An 18,302-nucleotide genomic window follows, 5' to 3' on the forward strand; every position below is an offset into this window, starting at 1 on the left:
TCCCTCTCAAGGGAGGGGCCGAGCAGGGCTTTTCTGCCTGAGAAGGGAGAAGATGCACTGTCCCTAAGGTCTGGAGATGCACTAGAAGTTAAAGACCGAGTGGTTTACTCTGGCTTCATCGTCTGGTTCTGTTCTCTTGAAGTGCTGAGAAGCATGAACTCTGATGGGAGGTTCTCCACATAATGCCAGAGGTTTGTAAACCTATCCTCCAGTGTGTACCTGGTACAATGGTTGTGTCCTCATCTGTAAGAGCCAGGCTATGTCTTGCTGTGGACAGGACTGCTGACTATGTTTTCTCACTACCCTGTGAGTCCATTTTGAAAGCTCTGGCATAAAAGCATTCTGTAACTTAAGCACCAAGTACAAGAAATGTGTACAAATTACCAGGTCAGCTGCCGAGGAACCTTCTGAAGGCATCTTGAAATACTTGCTTTTAGAGCTCCAAACAAAGGGTCGTGGGAAATGAGGGGAAATACATCCCGGTTGCCATGGGATTTGATGTGTCCTGGGAACCTTTACAGAGCCTGGTAGAGGATTTCAGTGAGGAATGGCACTTCTCCTGTAGTGCTCTGTGTGCCGTTGTTCAGAAGAGATAATTTCTGAAGGCAAAATGCTTGAATGCTGTCAACATTGCCCAAAATGCTGAAAGGTTAATTTTCTTTAGGAAAAGTAAGCTAAATGTGTATCCCTGCTTCTTCCTTCTCTCTTTGAAACTAATCACCAATATCACTTCATGCAGCCTACATTAACTTCTGCAATACCCAAACATATATGTCTGTGAATAAAGATTTTCTCTTGAATGGGGACCTTAAGCACTGCTGATTTATCACCTCAGTAAGCTCTTTACAGTTTTTATTGTCTTTGCCTTTTACCTGCGTGCAAGTGGTGTTGGTAGAGACTGACTTTTTATATCTAAAGAGGCAGCAAAGCCTGGGTCAGGAATAAATCTACAACCTCTGCATTCTGTAAGAACAGTTCATAACCGTCCATGTCCTCGGTCCCTTCAGCCCCAGTGGTCCTCCGTTCCTCTACAGACATGGGACTGGAAGGGTACCAGTCATGCAGTGGCAGAGGCATATTGGGGGACATCATCTGCATTGTGGTTGAGTGGCAGGTGTGTTTTGAGTAAAGGGTGCAAAGATTTTAAATGCTTCTTTTAGAGCCATATTGTCTCCCCTGGCTAAAACTAGGCACAGCTGCCTGTAGAAGCAAGGATGCTAGTTTTGATTCCAGGCTCCACCTGTGCTTTTCTACCTGTAAAAGGGAAGTGCAAATAACCCTGAACTTGCAGTCAGAGATTTTGTAAAGATTAGTTGGGATTTTGGGCACATTAGCAATTATTCTTTCTTAAAAATAAAAATATTGTAGTAGAAGTAAAATACAATCCTTGTATGTTTAGTGTCTTAAAATACATTCCCAAATCTCAATTGGAGGAAATGTAGCTGATAAACATCGGCAGGCCGCAAAATAAGGCTTATCAGGGGATTTTTGCTTCAGTTTGTATTGGTTAATTATTAGGCAGCATCCCTCTCTTCTGACCATCACTCAAATAATTGGGCAGCAGCAGAATATCAATATTATAAGGTAATGCTGTGGCACTAAGCTTTCTTTAGCTGAAAAAGGGAGAGCACAGCCATGCCAAGTAAGCCAGTCCCTGCAGTGGGGACTGAACGCAACTGAGGTGACAGCAGAGGACAGAGACTTCACTTCCTTTTTTGCACAGCTTGTGCTTCCTTGCTGCATGTGAGAACTATTATGCATGCAGGTAAACCCAGATACCAAACCATTGCTAAGGTATAAAGGAAAAGTTTATTCCAAGTTGGAAACCCTAAATACACTGCTAAAATCACACAGTGGGTGAAAGAGTGCCCCCAGGCCTGTTTTCTGGTGCTTTTATAACAATGCCTGTCTCATGCACGTAACTTCAAGGCTGTGTTCTCCTTTGTCCTTTTATGTATCCTTTTTCTCCCAGCAAGGGCCTCACAGCATGTTATCTCTACACAGGAATCCTAATTCTCAAAACAGGCAGATAATGAACATCCATAGGTGTAATAAATGGGATTTTCCTGTACCAATCTTTTCCCAGGCCCAGTTTTCCTAGCAGCGAAAACTCCCTTGAGCAAGAACTCTTTATCCTCCTCAAATAAATCTTCCACGTATACCTTCCTGTCCCTACACCACAAATGCTGTTACCCATGGTGCAGGCTGCATAGTGGGCATTAAACGCTGCCTTTAATTTCTGGCAACACATTATTGTGGCTAGGATGATGAGAGACCAGAAGATTGAACAATTTTTGTTTAATAACAGCATAAATCTTTCATTTACCTATGCTCCGTAGAGGAAGACTCCACAGAAACTGTGTATATCGCACTGGAGAATGGTTTAAATGGGTGAAATTTTGTTAAGACAGAGTTAAGTTTGGTGTTAGTGAAAAAATAAATAACATTGATAAAAAAATTCAAATCAAGGCAGAACTTATATTTGATAAAAGTATGCAAGTGGTGTAGACTGTACTAGAAAAATAAATTCTCTCCTCTGTTCTTCTGTATGAACTGGGAATTTTGCCTCTATTAGAGAAGATCCAAAATTAGTTTCTGTGAACATGGGTGGTGATACTGTTGACTTTTATATTCATATTATTTTATAATGTCTTTTACATTTTGATTAATATTTAAATTTTTTACTTCTGACAATCATTTGTTGCTATGCTATTGTTTTGGGTTTTGTAGGTTTTGTTTTTTTAATATCTTCAAATACAGTGTCTTTGTGAACTTGCATAGGAGCAATTAAAACACTTAGTGGAGATTTATTTTTCTTTATGGTGATTTTAGGCCACTGTTTAGTTAACATACATTTTCTTAGTGTGAACTGGGACCTCTCAATGATCTTAAGGATTTTTCCCAACCTAAATGAAACTGAATTCCAACTGAATGTTGCTTAGAGCATGAGTAGGGATTGTGCTGTCTTTACTGACCTTGACCTAACTCTTTGTGATCTGAACTTCTCTGTGCCACTAACTTCTTTTTTTTTTTGTAACTGTTGCAGAGTGGGTTCCCTTTTCTGTATTCCTGAAAGAGGTCTGTGAAAAGCCTCATGTGACAAATCAGCATGTTTCTAAATTTGTTTCCCAGAGTTTATTTAGCTTTGAAGCTGTTATCTAAATCCATCGAATTTCTTTCAGTTTTTTTAACATATTAATTCTGTTTAATTCTCTGTGTGTTTGGAATGCTTCTTTGAAAAGCACCTGTAGTTTTTCTAAACTGATTTTTCAGAACTTTGCCATTGAGTCATTCAGTGCCTCTGTATCACCCTGGATAGCTTGTAATATACTTTGTAAGGTCTCTTCTTACCAAGAAGAATTCCTACGTGTCACAGATTCTTTTGCATCTGTTGGAAATCTGTAGGAAAATTCCAGCAGATTCACATATTTTCATCCAGGCTTGACTCTGCTGGGGGCAGGTATGAGAGGAGGTGGGGAGCAGAAGGGCAGGAGGTGAGGTTTGCAGCTGCCTGACTGTGTTTGGGCCCTGCAGCATCTACCTGAGTGCCATTGCAGAGAGGAATGGGCTGGGAGGGATGTCATGGTGGAATCCAGGATGGCCTTGACCTGACAAGTTAACAGAGCTGCTATGCTCAGTGAAAGGATGGGGAAGAAACCTGTACAGCTTTTTAGTCGCAAATTCTCTATGCAAAATCATTACATGAGATATGGTGTTAATTTGTTTTATGAACATATTTACATGAAACCTTGGTTTTTGTGTGGAATAAGTGGGGGAGATGAATTTGTTAAGTCTAGTGGAAGAGAAGCCTGAGATGGTATAGTCTTTAGGTACAAAAATAGTCCTGAAAAAGAGGTCTGTGTTACACTTCTAGGGTATATAGGACAACAAATAATATATCTTTAAAATGTAATGTGAAAGAGTCAGGTTATACATTAGAAAAAACTTTACAGAGGACAGTGAAAGACTGGAATAAATGTTCTCAGCAAAATACAGGGTCCACATCATTGAAAAGTTTCAAGCATTGTTCATCAGCCATCAGTCAGGAATTACAATTAGACTCAATAATCTTAAGAGTCTTTTCCAATCTAAATGATTCCATGATTTGGTTAGAGTTGATCAGGCTTTTGAGAGGAGGGGAGAGAACCTATATGACATGCTAAAATCCCTTATGGTTCTTTTGTGCCTGAAAATCACTGGCCTAATGTATCGACTACTGAAGGGGGGAAGTTTTAGCCCATTTGAAGGGTTCTCCTGATTGTGAAGTAAGCAGCTTGCTTCTGTGAATGACCTTTACTCATACAAACAATCTCTTTGATTCCAGTTGCTGCACTTAAATGAGAGAAATGGTGTATGTCAGGGTGGAACACCAGAGCACAGTGGCTCAGTGTCAGTTTTTTCTTTTCATACATTTTTTACGTATTAGGTGAGCTGCCTTTTCTAAGTGTTTGATTTGTTGTTTGGGGTTTTGTTTGTTTGGTTTTTGTGGGGTTTTGTTTATTTTTGTTTGTTTTTTAAAATTTCAGAGGGTTGAAACTCATTGTTTGTGTGGTGTTTATTTGTGGTTTTTCCCTTTCTTTTAGTTTTCTCCAGCTCATAATACTGCCTTTAGCCTACTCATACAAACATCTTTATATGCAGTGAAATTCTCTGCTCTGCAGAAACCCTGATGAGTCAGTGTAGTGCTTGCTATGCTGCAGTAGGTCTTTGCCCCACATAGGAATTCTACCTTTGCCCCTAAGTTTTCTCTTGCCTTGGCTCTAATCAGGACTATCCCTGCAGATAGCAGCAAAGCTTCTGGTACTTGACTACAACGAACGTGTAGCCTTTAGTCTTTCGACTTGAAGCCATTCCCTATTATCTTGTAATTATGTGCCCTTGAAAAAGTGCCTCTCCAGCTCTCTTCTAGCCAGCCTCCTCTAGGTACTGAAAGGGAAAAACCATAGACTAATATGGTTTTGCATCAAGCTTCAGTGAAAAGAAGTTGAACAGCTAAGAGGTATAAAGCATTCTGCTTAGCTGGGAAGGAAAAGGGTCTTTGTTTTCTGAAGTGAGTGGAAAACTAGTTTTAGCAATCATAAAGAAGTTAAGAGCTTTCTGCTATGTGAGTGCTTAACAGACATCGTTAAAACCTAAAGTTACATTAGAAAAAGATCATGGAACAAAATTGTAAATAGTTGTACCTGCTTTAAAGTTCATTATCTTCTCCAGTTAGCTTTTGGATAAAGCTAGAATTTTATAATAAAATTATTAATTTAATTTCTGTCTGATATTTCTTTCAAGAAATGGAGAGGAAACAGGCTTGATCCTGTAAAACCTTTTTCCTGTTCTACACTGGTACAGAACAGACACTTCTGAAAGATTTAACTGGGACCAGAATAATAAACACACCAACACATGGGGTATTTATTAAAATTTTTTAAGAATTCAAATCCCAGCTTCGAATCCCAACAATGCTTTGTGAGAAGTAGAAATTGAAATGTTACATTTCTCACATCCGAACAGTGTGCTGAGCTTGGTCTACAATGTGTCTTTCTTATATGGGTCAAAGTGAGCATTCAATTGTACATACAAAAGACACCGCTCCCAGACTACTCAGGTCAGGAACTTAGTCTTAGGTTCAGTTCCTTGTGCCAAGCCTTGTCATGCATGCAATTTGAACTTTCATCTGTCTTATCATTGATGCTATGGATTGTCAGTGTATTCTGAAATTATTGCCTCTCCCTTTTGGTTTGATCAGAAAATCCTCCTTGAACCTTCATAACTTTTCTTAGCAAAAATTTACTCTTCTTCAAGAAATTTCAATAAACTGTCACTTCCCAAGAGCAAAGGTATTTCCTTAAGAATTTTTTGGTACTTTTCTAAGTCAAATTGATCCTGAGCAGTTTCCTCGTCTCAGCTGGTTCCTAAGTGTCTTCAATTTTAACTTTGTAATTTAGTAGTAATTTCCAACTTTGTCATTTAGTAGTAATAGATGTTATCTTTTTTTCTCCTGAAGCCTAGGATAAAGTTATTGCAGGAAAGTGCTGCATGGATTTTAGGATTCTGTACTGTACTCCCTCCTCTCTGATTCCGTCTATGCTTCCTAAGTGTTCTTGTTTGAATACCTGCAGCGTCTTTGTGAAACGTGATAGTGCTACTCTTCCCATTCTGCAAATGGAGAAATGAGATAAAGAGCTTCAGCAAGTACTGTTACTGTAGGTGAAATGAGCAGAGGTGATTGCTGACCTCATGAGTCAGGTAACCACCTCCATGCAATGATATGAGAGCCACCAACACTGACTCTGGTTCATACAGGTGCAGCAGTGCTGTGCAGCAGTGCTGTGCCGTGTGTGTTCCCTGGCTTGAGAATCTGCAGCTCAGAGCACTCTACACTGTTCTCTGCTGTGAGGTGAAACATGCCCTGAATGACTTGTCCAAGATCACACAGGAAGACACTGGCAGAACAGGAACATAATGTGAGATTTCTTTTAAGCAGCAAGCACACCTGGTTTAATTTTGTTTCTAGGCTACCTAAGTTTTAAGTGAATAAAAATTATGTGCATATGGAAAAACTTCTTCCATATTTTTTAGGGAAAGTAGGTTAATTCCTATAATAAGATAGGTTTGGAGAGGATTGATTTTGCCATATGATTAGTTATGCTAAGGAAACTCTTTTTCACAGTTGGAAATGCAAATAAAATTTTGATAAATCGGACTTCCATCTTGATTTGCTTTACTGAAGTTAGAGTAGGAATGCATCAATCAGTAGGACTGTATTGATCTTTTGATCTATTGTGTCATAGACTGGAAGGAATGTAGGAATTTATTAATATTCTTCTAATACATTGAAGAATGTTTTAGAAGAATATTAATAAAACGTTTCATGAAAAAAAGGATTTATTACTATTAAGAAACGGTGCATTCTTTTTGTCAGTGTTAATCTCCTGTATCTTGATGTCCCCTTCCCCCCACTTTCCTGTTACTACTTCATGGTCCTATTGTGCCCAACTTACTGTGTTACATGTTCCCTGGTTTGCTGAAACCTGCTAATCTAGTAATTATGCTTTCACACTCACTAATTAATTTCATTTTTTGTAGGTGTCATATGGAACATGCTTGATGACACAGTGACATCTGTTCATACAGAGGAGGGATTTTGTCACTGCGGATTTTGGAGGTAGGTTTGGGGTTACATGGAAGTTAAGGTGTAGTCCAAAGAGCTGACTTTTTTTTTAGCTGTCTGTAGACTGAAAAGGTGCATTTTGTAAGGGAATATCTTATATGAAGAGGGATGGCAGGTAAGTTTGCTTCATTGGGGTAGGGTTGTGGGGTGTGCCCAACTTCAATGCCTCTCTGCAACTGCACGCAGTGTGGGCAATAAACAAGAGGAATTGGAGATGTGCACATGCCTGCAGGGCTATGATCTTATCGTCATCACAGAGATGTGGTGGGATGAATCCTATGATTGGAGTGTTGGAGTAGAAGGATACAGGCTCTTTAGAAAGGACAGGCTCTGAGTAGAAGGTGTCCCTGCCATGGCGATGGGTTGGAACTAGATGATCTCTAAGGTCCTTTCCAACCCAAACCAATCTATGATAAGGAATATGCTGCAAGGATCAAGGCTCACACTCTGGGAGTATAATGGACTTTGAAGAGGCTTGAGCAATGTTACTTTCTACCCAAGTTGTTAACTTTATACTGTTTGAGTTGGAAATTAATTGGGCTGTTAATAAGTCTGTGCCTCTAACTATGGAGTTGATCTTTTCACTCTCTCCAACTGGAGGTAGTGATGAATCTAAGTTTCACCTTGACGTGTGAGTATTTGAAAGCTACTTCAAGCTTATAAAGAGGCTGTGTTTGGGAAAACTTTGTGCCCTATTTGATAATTTGTCTGTTTCTCCGTAGTGATTATCTAGCTTTTTTTTTTCCCCGGGAAAATTTACCGTGGTGGTGGGCATGAGACCGAAATGGGAGGAGTGACATCTAGTGGTCAGGAATGAAAATGTGCAGGATCACATGATTTTCTCACAGGACGATAAAAAGTAAAACAATTCCTAAAAAATGGCCTAAGATTAACTTAGAGTATACAAAACTTGAAATTTAGAGATGAGTTCCCATCACTGCAACTTCTGTCAGCCTCTGTAAGCAGTAACTTTCCTGCTTGATGCCCATTGTCAAGGAATGAATTTGACATCTGGTGCCAAGGCCTGGTTACCCTCAATACATTCTAATGTCTTCTTATGTTTCTGTCCCATTTCATTGTTTGTTTGTTTTTAGGAATATTTTTACATGGCTCTCCCTTTGCCACAACTAGAATGACTTTAGGATCGTATAATTTTGTGATTATTACTTTTTTTTTTAGGCCATTGGAGGGAGGCCATCTCGTGAATTGCTCACTTGTGAGAAAGTGATCAATTGTTTTGTAATGTTGAGAACCCAACTCTCTTATTTGTTGCTCTCAGTGTTAGAAGATACTGTTCACAGTTCACTTCCACTGGAAGGATTCTAGTCCAGGACTGGACTTCCAACATCCAGATGAGTTCTCTACTATCTCAGGGCAACCTTGTTGAATGGATTCTGTCTAAGGGTACAGAGTGGGTTACACCTGTATGATGCTTGGTGGAGGAAATGGGTGGCTTTAATAGGTTCTTTCCTGTTGTAATTTCCAATGACTCTTTTTCTAAGCAACTGAAAGAGTGTAACTAATCTTGCTATGAAGTAAATATTTAGGGACAAATTCCAGCTGTCCAGTTGCCATTGAAGCAGGAGCTAGATAAAATCTCTATCACTCTAGGGCAGTGCTTGGCTTCACTATGATTTCTGGTTAAATTTGGTATGCTGAGAAATGAACTAGTGTGTGGTCATACTTTTTTAGACTTTGGTGATGAAAAATGTTGTGCCTTCCTACTGGCCTGGTAGGCTTCAGAGAAAATGGAAACAGGTATTTCCTCAGACCTGAGAAAGGAGTGGGTTCCACTGAAATTAGATCAATCTTTCTTGTCTGGCTTCCTGGGAAGTCACAGGCATGCTCAGAAAATCCCCCTGCTGACCCATTATATGAAGTTGGGTAAGTTGCTTGATCAGGTTTAGACTACTGACCACTGCAGTTGAGCCAGTAATTAAAGTAATCTGGCAAATTCTGTGCTCCAGAAGGCTCTGGGATGGATAGTATATAAATACATGTGATGATGAAAAACTTTGGGAAAAGAGGTGACTAGGAAGAGCAGTGGATATGTCAATCTGTCCGGACTCATGATTCTTTGACAGGGTCTCGCATGTATCCGTATGACTCTGCCCAGCTCTATTTCCCTTCTGTTCTTCAGGGGTGCAGAAATGGAAAGAGGAAGATAAAGGGATATGTGGCACATATGCTCTGTGTTAGGAACACGTCTCTCACAGCTGTGGGATCTGAAGAGAAAAGGAAGGAAGCAGGTGAAATCTATTATGCTCAGAGGAGGCCAGCATGTGTTTGAATGCTCACTAATGACAGATTTTTCCTTTAAAATTCTGTGTTCTAATACTGTGAGAAAGAGACAGGCATGTCATTGTTAAATACCTCCTTTATGAAGCCATATTGAGCTTGTTCTGTTGCAAGTCTTGTGGAGGAGTTCATACTATAACAGGGACAAAGCCTGGTGACATCATAGAGTTCCTCAAGAGTGGGGAGTCTTATAGACAGGAGCTGCGTGTAGGGTAGAACAGCAAGGGAACTTTTCCAAAAACTTCAGTAGTTACAGCTACTGAAATATGACAGAAACCCTTCTGAATTTAGCTTCAGTGCTCTAAAGGGCAGAAGAAGTTCTTCAATATGTGTGCCTATTGCATTATAACTTCTGCACATGTTTTTAAAGTATATGTGGTCTGGCAGCAATTATAGGTGAAGCCATGCCTGCTACCTCTCCTGCAATGAGTTCATCCTCTTGGGCCTGTAGTGTCATTCACTTTCTCCTGCTGTGGCTTCATGTTTACATCCACCTTATTCTGCCCGAGAATCCAAAGTCACTGGATCAAGATCTCTGGGAGGTACACTTGTGGCCATTCCTGTACCTGTTTTGGAACAGCTGTCCATAAATAAGTTCTCTTTTTATAGCCTGCACTTTTTGTGTAGCCTGCTGATATTATTGGTCTCCTCAGTCTCACATCACCAGAATTTCACTACAGCTGTGTTTTCAAAATAAAATTATTGCTTTTGTTTGTTTGAAATCTATCTTTCACATAGTTTGAGTGAGAGCCCATAGTTCTAGCATTGTGAGGTTTGTTGAGTAACAGTCCTGCTCTCATGTTCTTGACCGCCTTCATGATTTCATAATTCTCAATTGTATCCCTTTCAGCTTGCATGTCTCCAAATTAAAGAAAGAAATCTCTCATAATGCAGCTGCTCCATCCCCTAAATTCCTGTTGTACAGTTTTTGTGCTTGCATGAAACACAAGTGCTTAAATGCGGATACAAGTAGTCTCTCAGTAGCTACATGTCCCAGCTGTCTGTCACAAGGCAGAGTTGGCTGCCCTGTTAAAGCAGCCAGAGTGTTCACAGCATAACTCTTTTTTGAGCACCTTCTATCTGACCTTTTTTAAAGCTGTAGCAAGCAAATTCCAAGAACGCTTGTGGGATGAACTGCAGCAGCTTTCTCTGTTTGTGGGTGGATAAAGGCCAATTCGCACCCATCCCTATGGTTATCTAGCTTTCTTGGCCTGAAACCAGCTGTTAAAAAGGGCCGGATTCTCACTAGCTGCTTGTGGAGTTTCTGGTCATTTGGGTTACAGTGCCGGCCAGACACCCATTTGTACTTTTTGTGGTGGTTCCTGCCTTTCTCAGTGCTGAACAAGTAAAGTAGTTTTTACTTCTTTGTAGTTAGTACACTTGCTGTATGTGACAGGATACCCATGCTAAGAATGTGGTCAGCTGCAGGAGAGATACAGGTAGCAGCCAGACTTGGAAGCACTTACACTGATTTTGGCTGGGACACTTATGCAATCTATCCTGAGAAGTGGATCTTTAGAGGAAGCTGAGGCTGCAGGCAGAATCTATTAGTTCTCTGGTCTCTAAAAAGGGTAGAAGTTACATTCCAGTGATGTGGTTATGATAAAACTGGTTCTTATATGTTATCATTCTTGATTTCTAGCAGCTTATTATATATTAAGTTGTCTTGGTTTATTAAAAATAAGTTGGTTTTAATCAATTTTAATAAATAGATGAGTTATTTCTTTTATGGATGACTGAGTAGCTCTTTTTTGGACCCATGTTGAGCAAAGGTCCTTTTCTCAGTTTAAGGTCCTGTAACTGATTTGATTGGATAGTGAAAACAGCTGAAATGTTTAATTTTATTATATTGTTAGGAATTAAAAGGTGTAAAAGCAAAGATATTTAAAACTAGTAGTTGGCCTAACTAAACATGTATGACCAGTCTGGTAAGCAGTAGACTGCAAATGGAAATTTGCTGTATTTTTTTCTCTTTTAGAAAAGTAAAGATTTAAAGAATGGAATGAGAGCTATTGTTCCATTTAAATATTAATAAAAATCACTGAATGTGTCTACCTATTCCCCTCTTATTGTTGATTTTGCCATATTTGTGTGGAAATAGTGTGAGCTACAACATTTTGCATTGCAGTCACCCTAATTGTGTAAATCATGGAGTGCATTTCCTCTATCACATTCTATAAACACAGTGCTGTGAAACCTGCAGCACCTAGATACATTCTGTATTGGAGTGTCCTTCTGTCTCTTAATAAGAGTAATACTCCCCCAAGTCAATCTCCCACATCTCTAGCTGCTGCATTCTCACTGCCAAGAATGTAACCTTGTTCAGCCTTTGCACCAAATGGTATCCTGGAAGCTTCATAGGTCAAACTAAGAAATTACTACATACCAGAATAAACTCTTAAAGACAACTAGTGAAGAATAAACAGATACATAGTTTGTTTACTCCTGATCTCACATCTTTTGTTCTCAAAACACTTTCTACATCTTAGGAACTAAAACTGTCACCATAAACTGTAGACTCAGCATAGTTACTGTTTTCATAGTGAATAATAATCTTCCTTACCACGAATTCTTGCTGTTTCACACTATCTCTTTTCCTGAACAGAAACAAATCAGCTGCTTTTTCTCTTGGATTCTTTACCAATGTCTGTCTAAGTCAATGCAAAGTTCCTGTATTCAACTGTACTCAGAAAAGATTTCTGTTCTTGCAGGCTTTTTTTTTTTTTAATTATCATTTTTTATCTAATAAAAACTACTGTACTTGTTTACAAACTCAAAATAATTTGCAGCTACAGCAGTGCTAATGCTGTAAGGAAAAAAGTGACTTGGCAATTGCTCCCTCTGCTGTGTAATCCTCCTGCCAGAAGCTCTGCACTTGCAGTAGTCATTCAGCTTTGTATTTCCTGTGACACAGTTATGTTGCTGTGTGTTGATGCTTTGTACATGGTAGAAATGTTGAGAAGCCCTCAATCCCTGTCCTTTAGACAACAGAACATTAATTTTTTAGTCACAACAGTGAAAAAAATTGACATTTTTATATTTATAAATATTAACATAAAAATAAAATTTTTGTAGCAGTAAAATAACTTTAAATATTTTTAATTCCACAGAGTATAATATTTATGCATATTTTAAATACAACATTTCTAGGGTTTTGGTTTTATGAAGCAGCACTACACAAGGAAATTTTTGACTTAAATGAAAATGGAAGCATCCAGTACTTTCAGCAGATTTTAATGTACAGTAAATACACTGCTCCTTGAGAACCCTCCATATAGCACAGATAGTGTTAATAAAATTCCTCATTTGTATCTATGTAGCATAGACAGAGCTAATAGGCTAATAATTCCTTAGTGGTTTTGAGTTTGTGGGTTTTATTAGCTTTTACTGTGTTTATTTCGTTATCTTTCTTCCATGAAAACTTGTTTTTTAAAGGATAGACAAGTGTCTCAGTATTGTTAATGTGATTCTTCTGGTAGACAAGACATTCTAAAAGGGAAGCAATGTTTCCTGGAATGTCATGCGGCAACCACTTGATCTCTTGAAGCCTGTTTTCCAGGCAGATGCTGTAGGAAGAACACTCAACTCTTGCAAGTTCCTTGCCTTGTCACTTGCCCTGGTATTTGTGAACTGCACTGTCCTAGGGGAGTGCAGCTTCAGAATGCTGTGGTTCCACATATGACCCAGATGCATTCAATGTACAAGTAGCCTCAAAAGTCTGAAACAAAGATTCTCATGGGCCCACTTCTCAAGTTTGTCCAGGTCACTCTGGATGGCATGCCATCCCTCAGGCTTGTCACCTGCTCCACACAGCTTGGTGTCATCTGCAAATTTTCTGAGGCTGCACTTGATCCTGCTGTCTATGTCATCGATGAAGATATTAAACAATACTGGTGCCGATACACACCCCTAAGGGACACCACTTGTCACTGCTCTCCCTCTGGACATTAAGCCATTGACCACTACCCTCCAACCAATTCCTCATCTGCCAAACAGTCCATCCATCAAATCCATATCTCTCCAATTTAGAAAGAAGGATGTTGTGGGGGACTGTGTCAAAGGCCTTACAGATATCCAGGTGACATCAATAGCTCTTTCCTTGTCCACTGATGTAGTCCCTCCATCATAGAAAGCTACTTCTTGTTGACAGATTTCCAGGTTCCACTGCAGGTTGGGAACTCCTTACAGGTTATGAGCACAACAGCAAATTTTTATGGTGCTCTACTTGGCTTATAATCATAATGGGATCTGGAATAGGAGAGGATATTGCTGCTGTTATTGGTTTCTTTTAAATACATCAATGGAACTTCAATCTTTGAAGTTAATGCCTTTTAAGTGTAATACAGTCTCACTGGAATATCTTCTTCCACAAGCTGGTTACTTTGAAAGGTAGAGCGGGCTTTTGTCACATGTACAGGGTGTAGGACTGCCTTATTCTTATGCCTTTCTCTAGGTATCTATCACTGGTCATTGTTTACAGCAGCACAGACTTCAATATGAGTTCCTTACTTGCCTCTATTCAGGCTAACTGTTCCAGAATTGAGTCAGTTCTGGGACTGCACATTCAGTGACTATTAGGTAGTGTAGGAGACAAGTTTTCAGGCTAGACTGGTCTTTGGTCTGGCCCAATACAGTTCTTGTATCTTCTGTATCTGTTCTCTTTGTTGGGTGAATTTTGCAGAATACCTTGTAGGTCAACCGAAGGTATAGCCAAAGAAGAGAAATGTTTCATTTGAAGATCCATCACAAAGAACCTTCTCTTTGTAGTCCCCAGACATTTGTCATTTTATTTCTGCTAATATGGCTGTAGTCTTTCCATCTGGTTTTTCCAGACAGGAGAGGTTTACCCAAGTAAAGATCCACTGTCTGGTTTTGTTCACCTTCCACTTTGCATTGCTGGAGTTTTTACATTCTGTGGACTGAAAAATAAACAAATACTGAATTGAGTCCATTGATAATAAAAAAAGATCTTACAAAGACAGGTGCTGAGGGTATATGCGCTTGGATATGTGGTTAGCAAAAAGATCTGTAATATCAGCCCAAGGAGACACTTAGTTTGTAGGTGGTTTGTTTTCTCTGCAATTTTGTTTAGAATAGTGCTGTGTTTGCTGGAAATATGAAAATGAAGAAAAATTTACTGATCAGTAAGTGAAAATATTAACCCATGTCCCTGGAGAATTTTGTTTTCTTTTAGATTTACAGTGGAAAAATAATGTCTCAAAGTAGCTGAAGGGCTATTTCTACCCAATTTACAAACTATGGTCTGATATAAAGATTCCTTTATTGTTGCATCTGCTTCTTTCTGTTTCTGAATAACCTTCAAGAATACAGTGAGTCCAGAACTGACATAAATTTAGCCGGATGTCAACATTATATGGATATTTCATGTTCTGGTACTCTGGGAGAACAAGGTTGTGATGGCTTAAAAAGTTGAATCTGGAACACTGCTAAGTGCTTAAATGCACATCAAAATATATCACAGAATAATAGAATATGCTGAGTTGGAAGAGACCCACAAGGATCATCAAGTCCAACTCCTGGCCCTGCATAGGACCATCCCCAAGAGTCACAACAAGTGCCTGGGAGTATCATCCAAACACTTCTTGAACTCTGTCAGGCTTGGTGCTGTGACCACTTCCCTGGGGAGCCTGTTCCAGTGCCCAAACCACCCTCTGGGTGAAGAACATTTTTTCTAATATCTAAACTAAACCTCCCCTAACACAACTCCCAGCCATTCCCTTGGGTTCTGTTACTGCTCACCACATAGGGAGGTGACAGACAGAGTACACAGATACATGGAGCAATACACAGCCATTGATTAAATGCATGTTGAAATAGTGTATTCCAGTGTTTGCCCACCGTCTCACTAAAATTTTCATATGTTTAAATGGAGCTTCCTGTTTTTCACTGTGCGCCCATTGTCTCCTGTCCTATTGCTGGATACAACTGAGAAAAATATGGTTCTGTCTTCTTTCCTTTTTCCCAGCAGGTATTTATCCACATGAAGAAGATTCCCCTTGCACCTTCTTCTCTCCAGGTTAACAATTCTACCTCTCATCCTCTCCTTGTATGATAGATGCTTCAAACTCTAAGTCATCTTCGAGGCCCTCGTACTGAGCTTGTTCACATCTCTTGTGCTGGAAAGCTCAGTCCTGGACACAACATTCCGGGTAGGATCTCACCAGTGCTGAGCAGAATGAAAGGATCACTTTCCTCAACCTGCTTGGCAATGCTGTCCCTCATCCAGTCCTGGATGCTATTTGTGTTCTTTGCCACAAGGGCACATTGCTGGCTCATGTTCAGTCAGTATCCCTAGACCTATTTCTTCAGAGCAGCTTTCCAGCTAGTCAATCCCAGTCTATACTGATGTGTGGTGTTATTCCAACCTCGATGCAGGATTTGGCATTTCACTCTGTTAATTTTCATGAGGTAGCTATTGATCAGGGTCCTTCTGATGGCAGCACAAGCACCTGGTGTGTCAATCAAACTTCCCAGTTCTCAGCAAAATTGCAGAGGGCGCACTCTGTCCCAATGTCTAGAGCATTAATGAAGGTGTAAAATACTACTGGCCCCAGAATCAACCTCCTCCAGGAAAAATATTAGCAGATGTATCCTGATTCTGCCACCAAGATCAACCAAATTGTCTTTGTGTAACAGTCTCTTCTCTGCAAAATGAGGATAAGGATGTTGGGCAGATTTTGTAAAGTGGTTTGAGAGCTGTAACTGTAAATGCAGGCTAACACAGCAGGGTGCTCCTTTGAGGGTGAATGCTCACCGTGATGCAGGACTAACAAGTTGCTGACTAAATGATGGTGGGATATAGAGGCATATGACTGTCACAAACAATGACATTTGTGATTTTGCAAAAATTCATGTGATTTATTCTGTTTCCTTTTGTGTTTTTTTTTTTTTTCCCATGGGATAAAATCAGGCAATTGCTTTTTCCAGTGCTGAGGTATAAACTACAAAGCTGATTCTGATGAAAAAATAGCCTATGATCTCTTGATAATTGATCAAAGCAGGTGATTTTGAACTTGTTTTTAATCTATTATTTAAACAATATGCTAAATAAAAAACACAATTGAACTTACATTTTTTAAATAGTTCCTTAGTGGTTTTCTTTATAGTTCTTAGTGGTTTTCCTAAAAAAAATTCACATTCATTGTAAACAAATCAATTTGTAGCTTTTACTCTGATTTTCACAGGTCTGTTGACATTACTTCTCTCCTTCAGCCACTGCACATAGCAGTACAGTACACATGGTACCACTTAATAGCTCTGATTTTTCCCTTGAATGTCAGATCTCCTGTGTTTATGTTGTAAAGGCCTCTTCTGTGTGAGTTTGAAAGGATTCTGTAGGTATTTCTGAATGTGGGGGTATAAATGGACACCAGAATATGTGTCCAACATGTGTTACTGTCAAAGAGAAGGTCAAAGAGGGTAAAAAAGTGTGCTAAGACATCAGGGGTTCAGAAAATGTTTCTGCTCTCTGCGGACAGGAACTACAGGTTGATCACCATCTGAAACAAGGGATCACTGGAAACACTTTCTGAATCCCTGCTAGAAAGCCTTGTATCAGTGGGATCTTCTGCTTCTAATGTAATGTACGGGGTTGTTCCAATCCAGGAATTCTGCGTTAGTGTGTTGGTCTGAGCTGTGTGAAGGGGATGTATTGCATGTAGTTATCTGCTATTGATGTTAACAGCTTGATTTTATTATTAATAACAGCTTTATTTTTTTAAAAAAAGTGTTCTTGTAAATATGGGTTATGATTTCTCTCTTCTTCCAACCTGATATTTTTAACATATGCACTGAGTAATCCAGGCACACAGGTAAATCTGTCTAAGTTCCTCAGTGATTCCCGGCAGGTCGTAAGGCCAGAACAAGCCTGGAGGGCCAGTCAGGGTACTTCAGCTGGCACATACAGGGTCTGTATGTCATAAATGGGGTCCTCCTGTAATTCTGTTCGTATTCATTAATAAAATTAATTGTACAGGCTTATCTAGACTGGTCAGGTTATTTCAGTGGGTGCCACATTTCTTAGATACTTAGATGTGAGGTTTGTTTGATTGTTTGTTTGTTTGTTTGTTTGATTTGGTAAATTGGATGTTGGATAGAAATTATAATTTGCTAAAAATTTGCAATAAAGCGTTAAGATTGTATTAAAGTACCTGAAATGTGTTAGCACATCTACTAACTTAAGAAAAAAAAAATTAAAATGCAGGCATTTTATTAGTATTTGGATGTTTCATTATTGGATATCTAAACCAAGATGAAGACCAGAAGAAAGAATGACATGCTGGAGGACAGAAAGTTTTATATGAAAGGAGGAAGGATATCAACAAGTGAAAATAGTGTTAGAATATATATTGAAATAGACTGGAAAAGCAAGGCCTAAGTTTGCCGTATTTTGGAAGTGGTAGATATCATTCTCTGCTCTCTGGCTTTTAAATGTGACTGGAAATGAGAATATTAGTTTCATTCATTCTCAGTTCCCAGGTGAGTTTCAATTGTCACTGAGTTAATGCATCTGAAGAAAATTGTCTCTTTTCACTTTCTAGCTAGCAATAGAGAAACTAATTAAGGCATAATTTTTCGTACAACAAGAGCTGAAAATACTGGAACAATGAAAATACAAGTTTTTGTTCTGTGGTGAAGACTAGAAATATGCTTGTCATGAATAATGATGTTTTATAGAAAAGAAAGACTAATATGTAAATTTGTATTTGTCAGAGCTGCAAAATGGAGACTAAGTACCAGCTATGCTACCAGTGTTATGCAGACCTTTGATTATAAAAGGCTGAGTTCTGTAGAGCACGCCAGTGCACAAGAGACGGGC

Source organism: Myiozetetes cayanensis, unplaced genomic scaffold (genome assembly GCF_022539395.1).
Source record: "Myiozetetes cayanensis isolate MyiCay16 unplaced genomic scaffold, myiCay2020 scf6-25, whole genome shotgun sequence".
NCBI lineage: Eukaryota > Metazoa > Chordata > Aves > Passeriformes > Tyrannidae > Myiozetetes > Myiozetetes cayanensis.